General features: G+C 36.9%; 1 non-coding gene across 1 annotated transcript; it reads right to left on the bottom strand.

Annotated features, from left to right (window-relative positions):
- Window positions 1-313: 313 nt before the first annotated feature.
- On the bottom strand, window positions 314-378 carry LOC132620723 (small nucleolar RNA U49). Its single transcript, XR_009575155.1, has one exon. It is a non-coding gene; the product is annotated as a small nucleolar RNA U49 (small nucleolar RNA).
- Between the last annotated feature and the right edge of the window lie 11,300 nt (window positions 379-11,678).

Consider the following 11,678-nt stretch of genomic DNA (forward strand, 5'->3'; position numbering starts at 1 on the left):
TCAACCCTCAACCCTCTCTTTCTCTCTCCATTCCCTCTCCTACCCCGAATCTTTTTTGCCATTACCCCTCCCTCCCTCCTCCGTCTCCACCACCAACGCCGTGTCATCGCTTATTGTTGCTATTGTCGACGTGGCATCAGACTGAATAAACAAGAAATTAGAATAATATAATATATTAGAAGTGGGGGAAGCCTCAGAGACCCGTTACAAATCACACACACAATGGCAGAGCAGAAAAACACAAAATCCCGACCATTGAACAGAGACGCGAAGAAATTGATCAACGGTGGATGGGAGTTAAGAGTGGAAACTTGCCATCGCTGTTGTTTAAAGAGTCATACGACACTTCCTATTCTTAGGATGTCTTCCTCACTGGTGTTAAATAATTACAAATTTAATACTCAAAAAGCACTAACATGTAATGAAATATTCAAACCTTAAACACCAAATCGAAGGACGAATGGAAGAAGCCATGGATGAATCAGATTGCAGAGGCGAATATATCAGTCTAAAAAGACAAGTTCAGGTGTGTATGTGTGGGCGTGAAAATGTGTATTTGAATAATCAAATACACTTGAATACAATGTATTTTTTTAAAAGGATTTGAACGTATTCATCTTTTTTTTTTGGTGTAAATATAGTGTTATTTTGTATTTCGCTTGTATTTTTTTGTATTCGTTTGTATTTCTATATTTTGAAGGAGAAAATGTGTATTTGAATAATCAAATACCCCCGAATATAGTGTTTTTTAAAAAAGAATTTGAATGTATTCATCTTTTTTTTGGTGTAAATACAGTGGTATTTTATATTTCGCCGGAAATCCAACCAGTTTTGATTGTATTCTTCCTTTGGCTTCATATGTTATTTGAATGTACACAATGTATTTGAAATCTTATTGAAATACATTCAAATACATTCAAGATGTGATTTGTGGGATATGTTATTTTTAAAAGATTATATCCAGATACGACACTAGAATTTCCCCAAAAAACAAATAGGGATTTCGTTAAAAAAAAAAAAAGGAAAAAAATACATGTATTTAACATAAGGAAATACATTCATAATAAACCTAAAGGTAGCTACGAATGATAAATATAAAAAAAAATAGCTATAAATGTTTAGAATCTTCCAAAACATGGTGGTTTTTGTACGTACATTTCCCCCACAGATATTCTTAACATGTTTTTGTGCGAATTTTCCTTTTGGGGTGGTCTTTAATTTTTACCCCTCAATTGGTGGTCTTTAAATTTTTCCTTCGCCTAGTACCCCGAGGTTCTGGGTTCGAACTTCAATTCAGTAAAAAAAAAAAATCGCATGGCAAAGATTTGGATTCTTAAGGCAGAATTTTGCCTTCAAAACTCTGCCTTAAGGTAGAGTTTGCTAAGACATAGTTTGCTTGCAAAACTCTACCATCAAGCATAATTTTCCTGCAAACTATACTTGATGGGGCAGAGTTTGTAGGCAAGTCAACCTAGCGATTTTTTTAATTTTTGCCTGAGCAGGGGGTTCGAACCCGAAACCCTGAGGTTTTAGGCGAAGGATAAAAATTAAATACTTTCATTTTCATAGGCAAAAATTAAAGAGCACCCCAAAATAAGGGCATTACTACGAATTTCTCTATTCTTAACATGCTATGATATTATCCGCTTCGGGCTAAGTCCGCATGGTTTTCCCCAAAAGATTTCACGTCATTAAGAGTATCCAAATCTTAGAAAAAAAAAACTCTTTTTTCTATTCAGCTACTAATGTAGTACTTTATTTACACATCCAATAATCATTACCGTTAAAATCAAAGACCAAGATGTTATTAACATTTAGTCCAAATCAAAGCCAAATCTTATAAAATCAAAGCCAAATCTAATTTAGTCCAAAATTTGGCTTTAATTAATAGTTTTGATATATTTGTCCAATAAGTTAATGACTTGATCATTATGTAATTCGAGGTAATTGAGGGGAAGTCAGGAACCAAAATAGCCTTAGAAAAAAGTTTTTGAACCAAACTACCCCAACAAAAAAAAAAAGTTACAAAACTACCTTTAGCGCAGTAAATTACTGCGCTAAAGCAGTTAACGGGGACGACACCGTTAACTGCTATTGCGTAGTAAATTACTGCGCTAAAGCAGTCCTCTTTTTTTTCGGCCCTTTTGGTTAACCCTTCTTTCATTACAATTTTTAACGTACTTTGACCATAGATTAATCATGCTTGGGGACCCCGAAACTTCAATATTTTATATAGAACCCTACTTATTTTTGTGCGATTAATAAGGTAGGTCCAATACATCAAGGATAAGAAAATCTTCGGATGGCCGTTTTAGTGGTTGAAAAGTGCTCGAACGCCATTTTTGTTTGAAGGCTTGGTGTCATTAGCTTTAAGTTCATTACGAATACTTAAATTTTTTAGTCAAAATTGCAGCATACAAATCTCAAAATAATTAAATTTCATCATTCATAACAATATGAAAATACTTAAACTTGTTCATTGATAAGAAACCCAAACTTTTTAAAATACAATCATCAAAAAAAAAAAAAAACTTAAAATACATTCATCAATTCATACCCTTGAGTTGATCTTCCGCCACCACCGCAAGATGTACTACCTCCGCGAGATGTGCCACCACTGCTAGATCTACTGTCACGACTCGACTAGGGGGTCATGACGGGTACCCGAAGCTGACTACCGAGCACCTCACATTAGGCCAATCATCATACTCAACCTGAACATATATAATCTTCAAAGCAACACATGTCTATACACATAAGCCCTCACGGCTGCAAAAATGATATACAAAAGTATAATGTAGTCATCATGGGACATATAATTCCCACCTGTACGTATCTATGAGCCTCTACTAGAGTACTAGACATAAGGACGGGACAGGACTCCGTCGTGCCCAAATATGTACACAAAATAATGTATCAAAATAGCACCTCTGGAATAATAAAGTGGTCCAAAAAATCTACTGATCAACTCCTATGAATCGGGGCCACCTCCCTGTCTACCTGTGGGCATGAACACAGCGTCCAAAAGAGAAGGACGTCAGTACAAACATTGTACTGAGTATGTAAGGCATAAGCAATAATAATATATCGATGAAATAAGGGGACATCAAGTAAGGAACAACCTATAACTGACCGTCACTTAAGACTGAATAATGCATGCTAACTTACTTTATAAACATCATCATATCATGTATGCAAATATATATATATATATAAGCTGCCCGACCCTATAGGTACAGTGTGATCATCATTAGCCCGCGTCCAGGCCTCCCGCGTTCGGGGTAACCATCTCATGCCACCCACTAGTGTTGTCTGCCCATGCCGTCTAGACATGGTGTATATGCTGCCCGCCTTAACGATGTCTTCCTGGCCATATAGACACGGTGTAATCTCATTATCATATACTTATCTTAAGCATGCATAAAAACTCAAAGACAACTGTAACATTATCGGGATGACGTAAGGTCGAGGACCCCCCATTCCATTATGGCATAATCACGAACATCCTACCTCACCTTGAAGGAACTAACATGATCAGGTGAGTGTAAAAAAAATAAGCCACATCAAAGGGTCATATAAGGATCACTAGCTTTATAGAAATATCATATCATGAACTTTAGGATCTTTAAGCTTAGACACATCATCATCATTATCGTACTCGTAATGTATCTCTTATGTTTATCTCATGTGAAACTCTTTATGAACATAGACTCATAACTTTCGAAATGTAAGAAGGTCATGGAGAATAAATAAAGTCATATCATAGGAATCATGCCATAGAAAGGAAGGGACTAGCCTTACATACCTTGATGTCGCTCCAACTTATCAATTTAAGCGCTTTCCTCCAATGTTCACGATTCTACATTCAAGAGGGTTCGTACTAGAATTAGATAATCGGAAGCGTAGTTAAGCTTAAGCTAAAGCTAACGGAAATTGGGCAACATTTCCTTTGTTTCCATAACTTACTCCATATGATATAACAGCTCCCAAACATCAATAACAACATTCATAATATCATAATCAACAATCTTAATCAACCATACATTATTCAATTCTCCCAATTCAATTTCAAATCAACCATAATCATGGTCATAATACAACATTGCATTTATTCTCATATAGTGCTCCTCCCATATCCTTAATGTCATTTATAATGTAATTATACTCGTAATATGTCAAGAATCATGATTCATACGAAGCTACTACTTAAAAATGCCACTATTCCCATATTTGTAACCTATCTTCTACTTCTTTCCATAATCCAAGCCTTTCAACCTCTCAATATTCTAAATAACATACAATGATCATAAAACTCACCTTTGATTGTGTAGTAACAAGTTTTTGGATGAAAATGCTTCACTTGAAGAAAAACCCTAGCTTCAATCCAAAGAGTTTTCTTGACTCCAAGCAACCCTAGAGAGCTTCTTGTACTTGATTCCCTTGGTTTGATGAAGTTCATCCTTGATTTCCCTTGAATATGAATTGGTATGGTGTGGAGAGAGTTCTAGAGGTTTCTTGAGGTGTGGAGAGAAAAATGGGAAATGAAATAATGAACTTGGGTCTCCTTTATGAACTTGGTCCTTGATAAAACTTTAAAATCTACCCTGACTATGGTCTGTATAATTTATATGGTCCGTATATGTGACCCTATAATGCTTCCAGTGGAGACTCTTATCTGGACAGGTTATACGGTCCCTTATACGGACCGTATAAGCTGGCCGTATAACTTCCAGTTTTTCCGAAATTGTTCTTGTCGTTCCGTTTGATCTCCAATCCTTATGAAACCTTCTTAACACTTCTTTAACACTTCATTAACCACCTAAGGAGTGTTATAACCTTTTCTCAATACATTATTAAATCAATTATTAGCTCGGTACTTTGCAAACCCTTTTCAAAACGCGGCTTATACTTTACATTCTTCAGCTAACTTTCTTCTCTTAACTCGAATGTCTTTGAAATCTTAATTAGATTCGTTAAGTAGTCTTTCTTACTTTTAGGAACATTGTATACTTCTTACCCTGCTTTAGTCTAGCTATCATACGACGACATGAAATTTTCCGAGGTATAACATTCTTCTCCTCTTTAAAAACATTCGTCCTCGAATGTTAAGTTCTCGGGAATTCTACGAAAATTTCGCCAGAGTTTCCCCTGTAATGTAGCGCTACCATCCTGTCACAACAACCCACAATAACCATGCCTTACAAGGCTTCAACACAATAGCAATAAATTATATCCACACACGGCCCAAATACATGAAAAGAAAACATACATACCTCATAATATTGATGTCTCATCTGGGATCTCTCCCGGGGGTGGAAACAAGTGTGGGTATTTGGACTTCATATTTTCCTCCGCTTCCCAAGTCATTTTTTCTCGGTTATTGTTTCGCTACAAAACTTTGACTGAAGCTACTTCTTTATTTTTAAGTCTCCGTACTTGCCTATCTAGTATAGCAATAGGTACCTCCTCATAAATCAACTTTTCCGTCACTTGAAAATCATATACCGGCACGATCCTAGTAGGATCTTCGACACATTTATAGAGCAATGATACATGAAAAACTGGATGGACTGATTCAAGTTCTGAGGGAAAGTCCAATTTATATGCTACTTGGCCTACCTCGCGGATAATATTGTAAGGTCCAATGTATCGAGGACTTAACTTTCCTTTCTTACCAAATCTCGTCACGACTTTCATTGGTGATACCTTCAGAAATACCCAATCATCAACTTGGAATTCTAAGTCTCACCAACGGTTGTCCGCATACGACTTCTGGAGACTTTGGGCTGTCACTAGTCGATCTCGGATAACCTTGATCTTTTCTACCGCTTGTTGAATCAACTCAGGGCCTAGTAATTGTGTCTCCCCGACTTTAAACTATCCAATTGGCAATCTGCATTTCCTTTCATATAAATCTTCATACGGGGCCATTTGAATACGGGAATGATAGTTGTTATATGCGAACTCAATGAGAGGTAAGTGGTCATCCCAACTACCACCGAAATCTAGCACACATGCCCGTAACATATCTTCCAAGGTCTGAATAGTGCGTTCGGCTTGCCCATCAGTTTGTGGATGGAACGTTGTGCTAAGATTTACCTGAGTAGCCAAACCTTCTTGGAAAGTCTTCCAAAATTTAGTTGTAAATTGGGCTCCTCGATCTGTGATAATGGATATCGAGACAAATGAAGTCGCACAATTTTTTTGAGATACAACCTTGCATAATCTCCTGCCGAATATGTGGTTCTGACTAGAAGAAAATGAGCTGATTTCTTGAGTCTGTCCACGATCACCCATATAGAGTCGTACTTTCTTTGGGAACGAGGTAACCCTACAATAAAATTCATGTTGATCACCTCCCATTTCCAGGCTGGAATCTCCATTTCTTGCAATAATCCTCCTGGCTTTTGATGCTCAATTTTCACCTGTTGGCAATTTGAACATTGAGCTACAAATTCTGCTATGTCATTCTTCATTCCGTCCTACCAATACATTATCTTGAGATCATAATACATCTTTGTCACTCCCGGGTGAATAGAATACCGAGAATAATGAGCTTCTTCTAGAATCCGACGACGTAATTCTGTAACAATCAGAACACATAGCCTGTCTCGGTATGTAAGAACTCCATCTGTAGAAATTTCAAACGGCAACTTCTCTTTTTCAGGGAGTGCATCTCTATAGTGGCTCAGCCGAGGATCTTTATATTGACGCTCTTTCACCTCCATATCTAAGAGCGAAATAGTTGGATTGTGAATACCAAGTCCTGTATTGCCTGAATCTATTAGGCGAACTCCAAGGCTGGCTAGTTGGTGGAGTTCACGGATTAGTTCTTTCTTCTCCGGAGGAACCTCACATAGACAACCCATTGATTTACGGCTAAGTGCATCAGCCACTACATTCGCCTTCCCAAGATGATATAAAATACTCACATCATAATCCTTCAGCAGTTCTAACCACCGCCTCTGCCGTAGATTTAATTCCTTCTGCTTGAAGATATATTGGAGACTCTTGTGATCTGTATAAATATCAACATGTACGCCATACAAATAATGTCTCCACATTTTTAGTGTATGAATAACCGCGGCCAATTCAACATCATGGGTCGGATAGTTCTTTTCATGTTTTTACAACTGCCTTCAAGCATAGGCAATGACTTTGCCGTGCTGCATCAACGCATATCCTAACCCAACACTAGAGGCATCACAATACACAACATAACCATCTGGCCCTTCTGGGAGTGTCAAGACTGGGGCTGAAGATAATCTATCCTTCAATTCCTGGAAACTGCGTTCACAAGCATCAGTCCACTGGAATTTTGCTGATTTCTGAGTTAATTTTGTCAATGGTGCTAAAATATAGGAAAACCCTTCCACAAATCTTCTATAGTAACCTGCCAATCCCAGAAAACTATGGACTTCTGTAGGCGTTGTAGGCCTTGGCCAAGTCTTCACAACCTCAATTTTCTGAGTATCAACCCGAATGTCATCAGCTGAAATGATATGGCCCAGAAATATCATAGAATTCAGCCGAAACTTGCATTTCGAAAATTTAACATGCAATTTACGGGTCCGAAGAATCCCAAGGATAATACGCAAATGGTCTGCATGCTCTGATTCTATTCGAGAGTATACCAAAATATCATCAATGAACACGATCACGATTAGTTAATCCAAATGACATCACCCGAAATTCATAATGGCCATATCTTGTTCTGAAAGCTGTTTTGGGAATATCTTCTTCTCTGACTCTCACTTGATGATACCCCGACCTTAGATCGATTTTGGAAAACCACTTGGCACCCTGTAATTGATCAAACAAATCATCGATTCTCGGGAGAGGATATTTATTCTTAATCGTCATTTTATTCAACTGCCTATAATCAATGCACATCCGTAGGGAACCATCTTTCTTTCTCACAAATAGGACAGGTGCTCCCCACGGCGACGAACTGGGCCTAATAAACCCCTTCTCGAGAAAATCCTTTAGTTGTGCCTTTAGCTTTTTCAATTCTGCAGGAGCCATTCGGTACTGAGGAATAAAGATAGGTTTGGTGTCCGACAACACATTAATAGCAAAGTCAATCTCTTTTTCCCAAGGAAGGCCTATACGTTCATCTGGAAATACATCCGAAAATTCATTCACTAATGGGACGGATTGAAAAGTCGATGGCTTTGCTTCGGTGTCATGAACTCGGACTAGGTGATAAATATAGCTTTTAACTATCATCTTCCTTGCCTTAAGGTAGGAAATAAACCTACCTCTGGGAGACGCTGTATTACCTTTCCATTCAAGCACTGGTTCTCCCGGAAATTGAAATCGAACTACTTTTATTCTGCAATCGACGTTAGCATAGCAAGAAGCTAACCAATCCATACCTATAATTACATCAAAATATAACATTTCCAGCTTAACTAAATCAACTTTAGTTTGGCGATTATTGACACCCAATTTTGCCCCTTCTTTATTCTAATTTATTTGCTTGGGTTTCTCAATTTATTAACAATCTAAATATTTTATTTTCACTACTATTTTCATTTTACTACTATTAATATCATTACTTTCATTTTCACTATTCTACTATCAACATTACTAGTATTACTTTATCACAAATTTTAAATGGTTCGTCATCGTTTTGTTTTAGGATTTGTACTCGTTAAATTAATTTTGCTTTATTAAATCCTTTACTTTCTACATACTAATTACTATTTGTCTTCACATAATATATATTGTACTAGTTATTAAGTTAAAAGCCCAAGAATAATTAAAATGAAGGAGGAATGACCATATTTTCAGCCAAATAGATGGCTCAAACGACTGAGCCCAATCCGTATGAAGTGTAAATTATATCAGCCCACACTTTATTCATCAGCCCGCATTTTATTCCCAGCCCACATTTAAATTAAACAGCCCAAACGACCAACCCAACATTACCCGACCCGACCAGCCCATTACCTAAACTACCCGACCAGGCCGTGTGCGTCTTCTACAATGAAAAGGAAAAGAAAACCTAATCCCTTCAGCCGCACACACTGTCCCTCTCTCTACCCTACTCTCTCTCTCTCTCCCTTCCTCAATTTTTAGCCAAAACCTCAGCCCCTTTAACCTTATACAGATTTGCCTCCCCATTTCCACATAAAAAATGTCCCTATATCTGCTTGCTCTGTCATTGACAGAGAAAGGACCTTCCATTTCCTCGCTTCAAACACAACAGATTCTTCAAGACCAGAGGAAATCAGTCCTTTTGAGGAAATCTGACCAAATCACGTGGATGGGCTACAAGCTCGTCCAAAACCCCTCCAACGTTCGAATTTCAAAACAAGTTTGACTAGATTTCGGAACTTTAAGTTTCAACATCCCGCCCAAAAACCAAAACCCTGGTCTTAGTCTGATATAAAAAGGCATTGATACTTTACTACAAAGGGGGATTTTTGGAGTTTTGGCTGCCATTAAACAATCTGAAAATCCTTAGCGTTTCTTCTTTCTCTACGATTTTTCATCGTTGGATTATCACTCTAAACCTTAAAATTGTTTGAACTCTGTACTCTGCCTCGGTAGACTTTAACCGCGACAGAGATTTTCGAACTTATTTGTGGGGGTTCGGATCTGTTCGGAACAGGAGAGTAGATTCGAGGCCCGACGCCCCGTTCACTGCACCCACAAAAGGTCGGTGAACCTTAAACTTTAATATTTCCTCTGTTTTCTTTCACTGGTAATGCGAAATGAATCTGCCCGTTTGAAATAAAAGCGTGAATTAGAGTTTCTCTTTTCTAGTGTAAAATCATGTCTTCGGACCATATTACTATTGTATGTTTGATGATTGTGTTGATATTTTGACATCTGTTGTGTTGATGTCGAGCATTTCCCTTGTCGATACTTGTGTCGTGTTATGAAGTTCAAGAAAGGATTCCTCTGTTTGGTTTAGATGTAGCAAAACGATTATATAGTATGTCTATGTTGGTTATTGGCCTCATTTAGTCTCAAGTCTTTATTCTTTATTAAGCTGTTGTTAAAACAACTGATGCTGTTAAAATATCTGATTCCTTTTTATGATCAATTCTGACAATGAAGTTGTTGATCCCTTATTAGTCTTCTATTCGAAAAATGAAGTTTGGTAGTATTTTAAGATTAATCTCTCCCTACAACTTGTCGAAATCTGATTTCTGAATTTGATCAAATGGAAAGGGAGAATCTCTGCTTTGAATAGATTATTACTCGAAGGTGCTTTATGTTGCAAAATGTTAAATCAATCGTATTTTAAAAACAAAATGTCGTCCTATGTTCAAGTCCCATCTTTCAGTGAATATGTTTTTTTAGTCATGGGCTGTAATTGGTTTCTTTTAATCTCGTTTGGTATTTGAAGAGTTTGATTTGATGTTGCCAAATATTAGAACCTGCTTCAAGTGACTGCAATATGCTCATTTGTCGTTTTCTCTTTACCCTTCTGTTCAAGGAAATAAATGATAGTTCGCGTGATCTCTTAAGGTCATCAGATGTTTCTTTTTTATATTTGTGATTAGTTAGTGTAGAGTATGATCCTTTCTTCCTACTTTATAGCCTAAATGTACTCTCGGATGTGCTCAATGATGAATTGTGTTTAAGCCTGCCTTGTTTCCTACTTATAGTTTGATTTAAGATCTTATTCTCTTTGTTCTGTTGTGAAGCTAATGTGATACAATAGCATGCTTAAATATTATTTAAGTTAGCTTCCATAGGGACCAGTAGGAGCTATCCGTAATTTTGTTGCTTGATTGTTACAGTTTTACCTTTAAACTTAAGACCGTATTGTACTCTCAAATTTTTGTCAACTTACGTGTTACAATTGTTACTTGTACCTTGCCCTGCTTACTGCCCATTTTAATTAAGTTCTATATGTCACTAGTTCAGGTAGTGAGCTTTCGTTTTGGGCTACCATTATTTACGTGATGTTTTTCTTGTTCTTTCTTTTTTGGCTGCTGCCCTTTCTTTGTTCTTGTGTCTGAAGTATAGGTATCATAAATCCATTGTACTAATCCTTTTTTATTTTATTTTTATGCATGATCATCTCGCATATGATTCCAAGGGACTCGTCATCCTCCGCATTCGGTGTTGGGCAAAGCCCAACGTAATTTCCCTCGAGTCAACCTCCTCAGCCTCACCCGTAGCAATGTATTAGATCTGTTGGGCCGAAGCCCAACAACAGCAATTCTGAAATGGGCTGAGCCCATTTAAATCATTTTACTCCTCTATTTTATGTTTATTTTGTGCATTAATTTGTATTGTGCAATTAGTACTTTACTTTGTTTGTTTTGTCTTAGCCAGAATGAATCTTAGTGGAACTAGTGGGTTAGTATGATGGGTAGCTAATCTAAAAGAGAAACTAACAATTATTCCCATAGGTTTCATTCCTTTTTTTTTTTTTTGATAAATTATCTATAGCATCTAAAATATTTTTATCAGAATGATTAATTTCCAAAACAGCATGACTACACATTTTGAGTTAAAAGAATCAAGATTGACTCTTACTATCTTAGAAATTTGAAACTTCATAAATTTTACACTAACGTTAGTTTATTTTGAGAAATAAAAGGCAAACTAGTTCTGTGGATAACTTCTTCACTTTAGCTCTTTTTTTTTTTCAACACTTGAAACATGTATTTGAACAACCTTTACATAATCTATATTGAGCTAATAGTCTT

This window comes from Lycium barbarum, chromosome 11 (genome assembly GCF_019175385.1).
Source record: "Lycium barbarum isolate Lr01 chromosome 11, ASM1917538v2, whole genome shotgun sequence".
Taxonomy (NCBI): Eukaryota; Viridiplantae; Streptophyta; class Magnoliopsida; order Solanales; family Solanaceae; genus Lycium; species Lycium barbarum.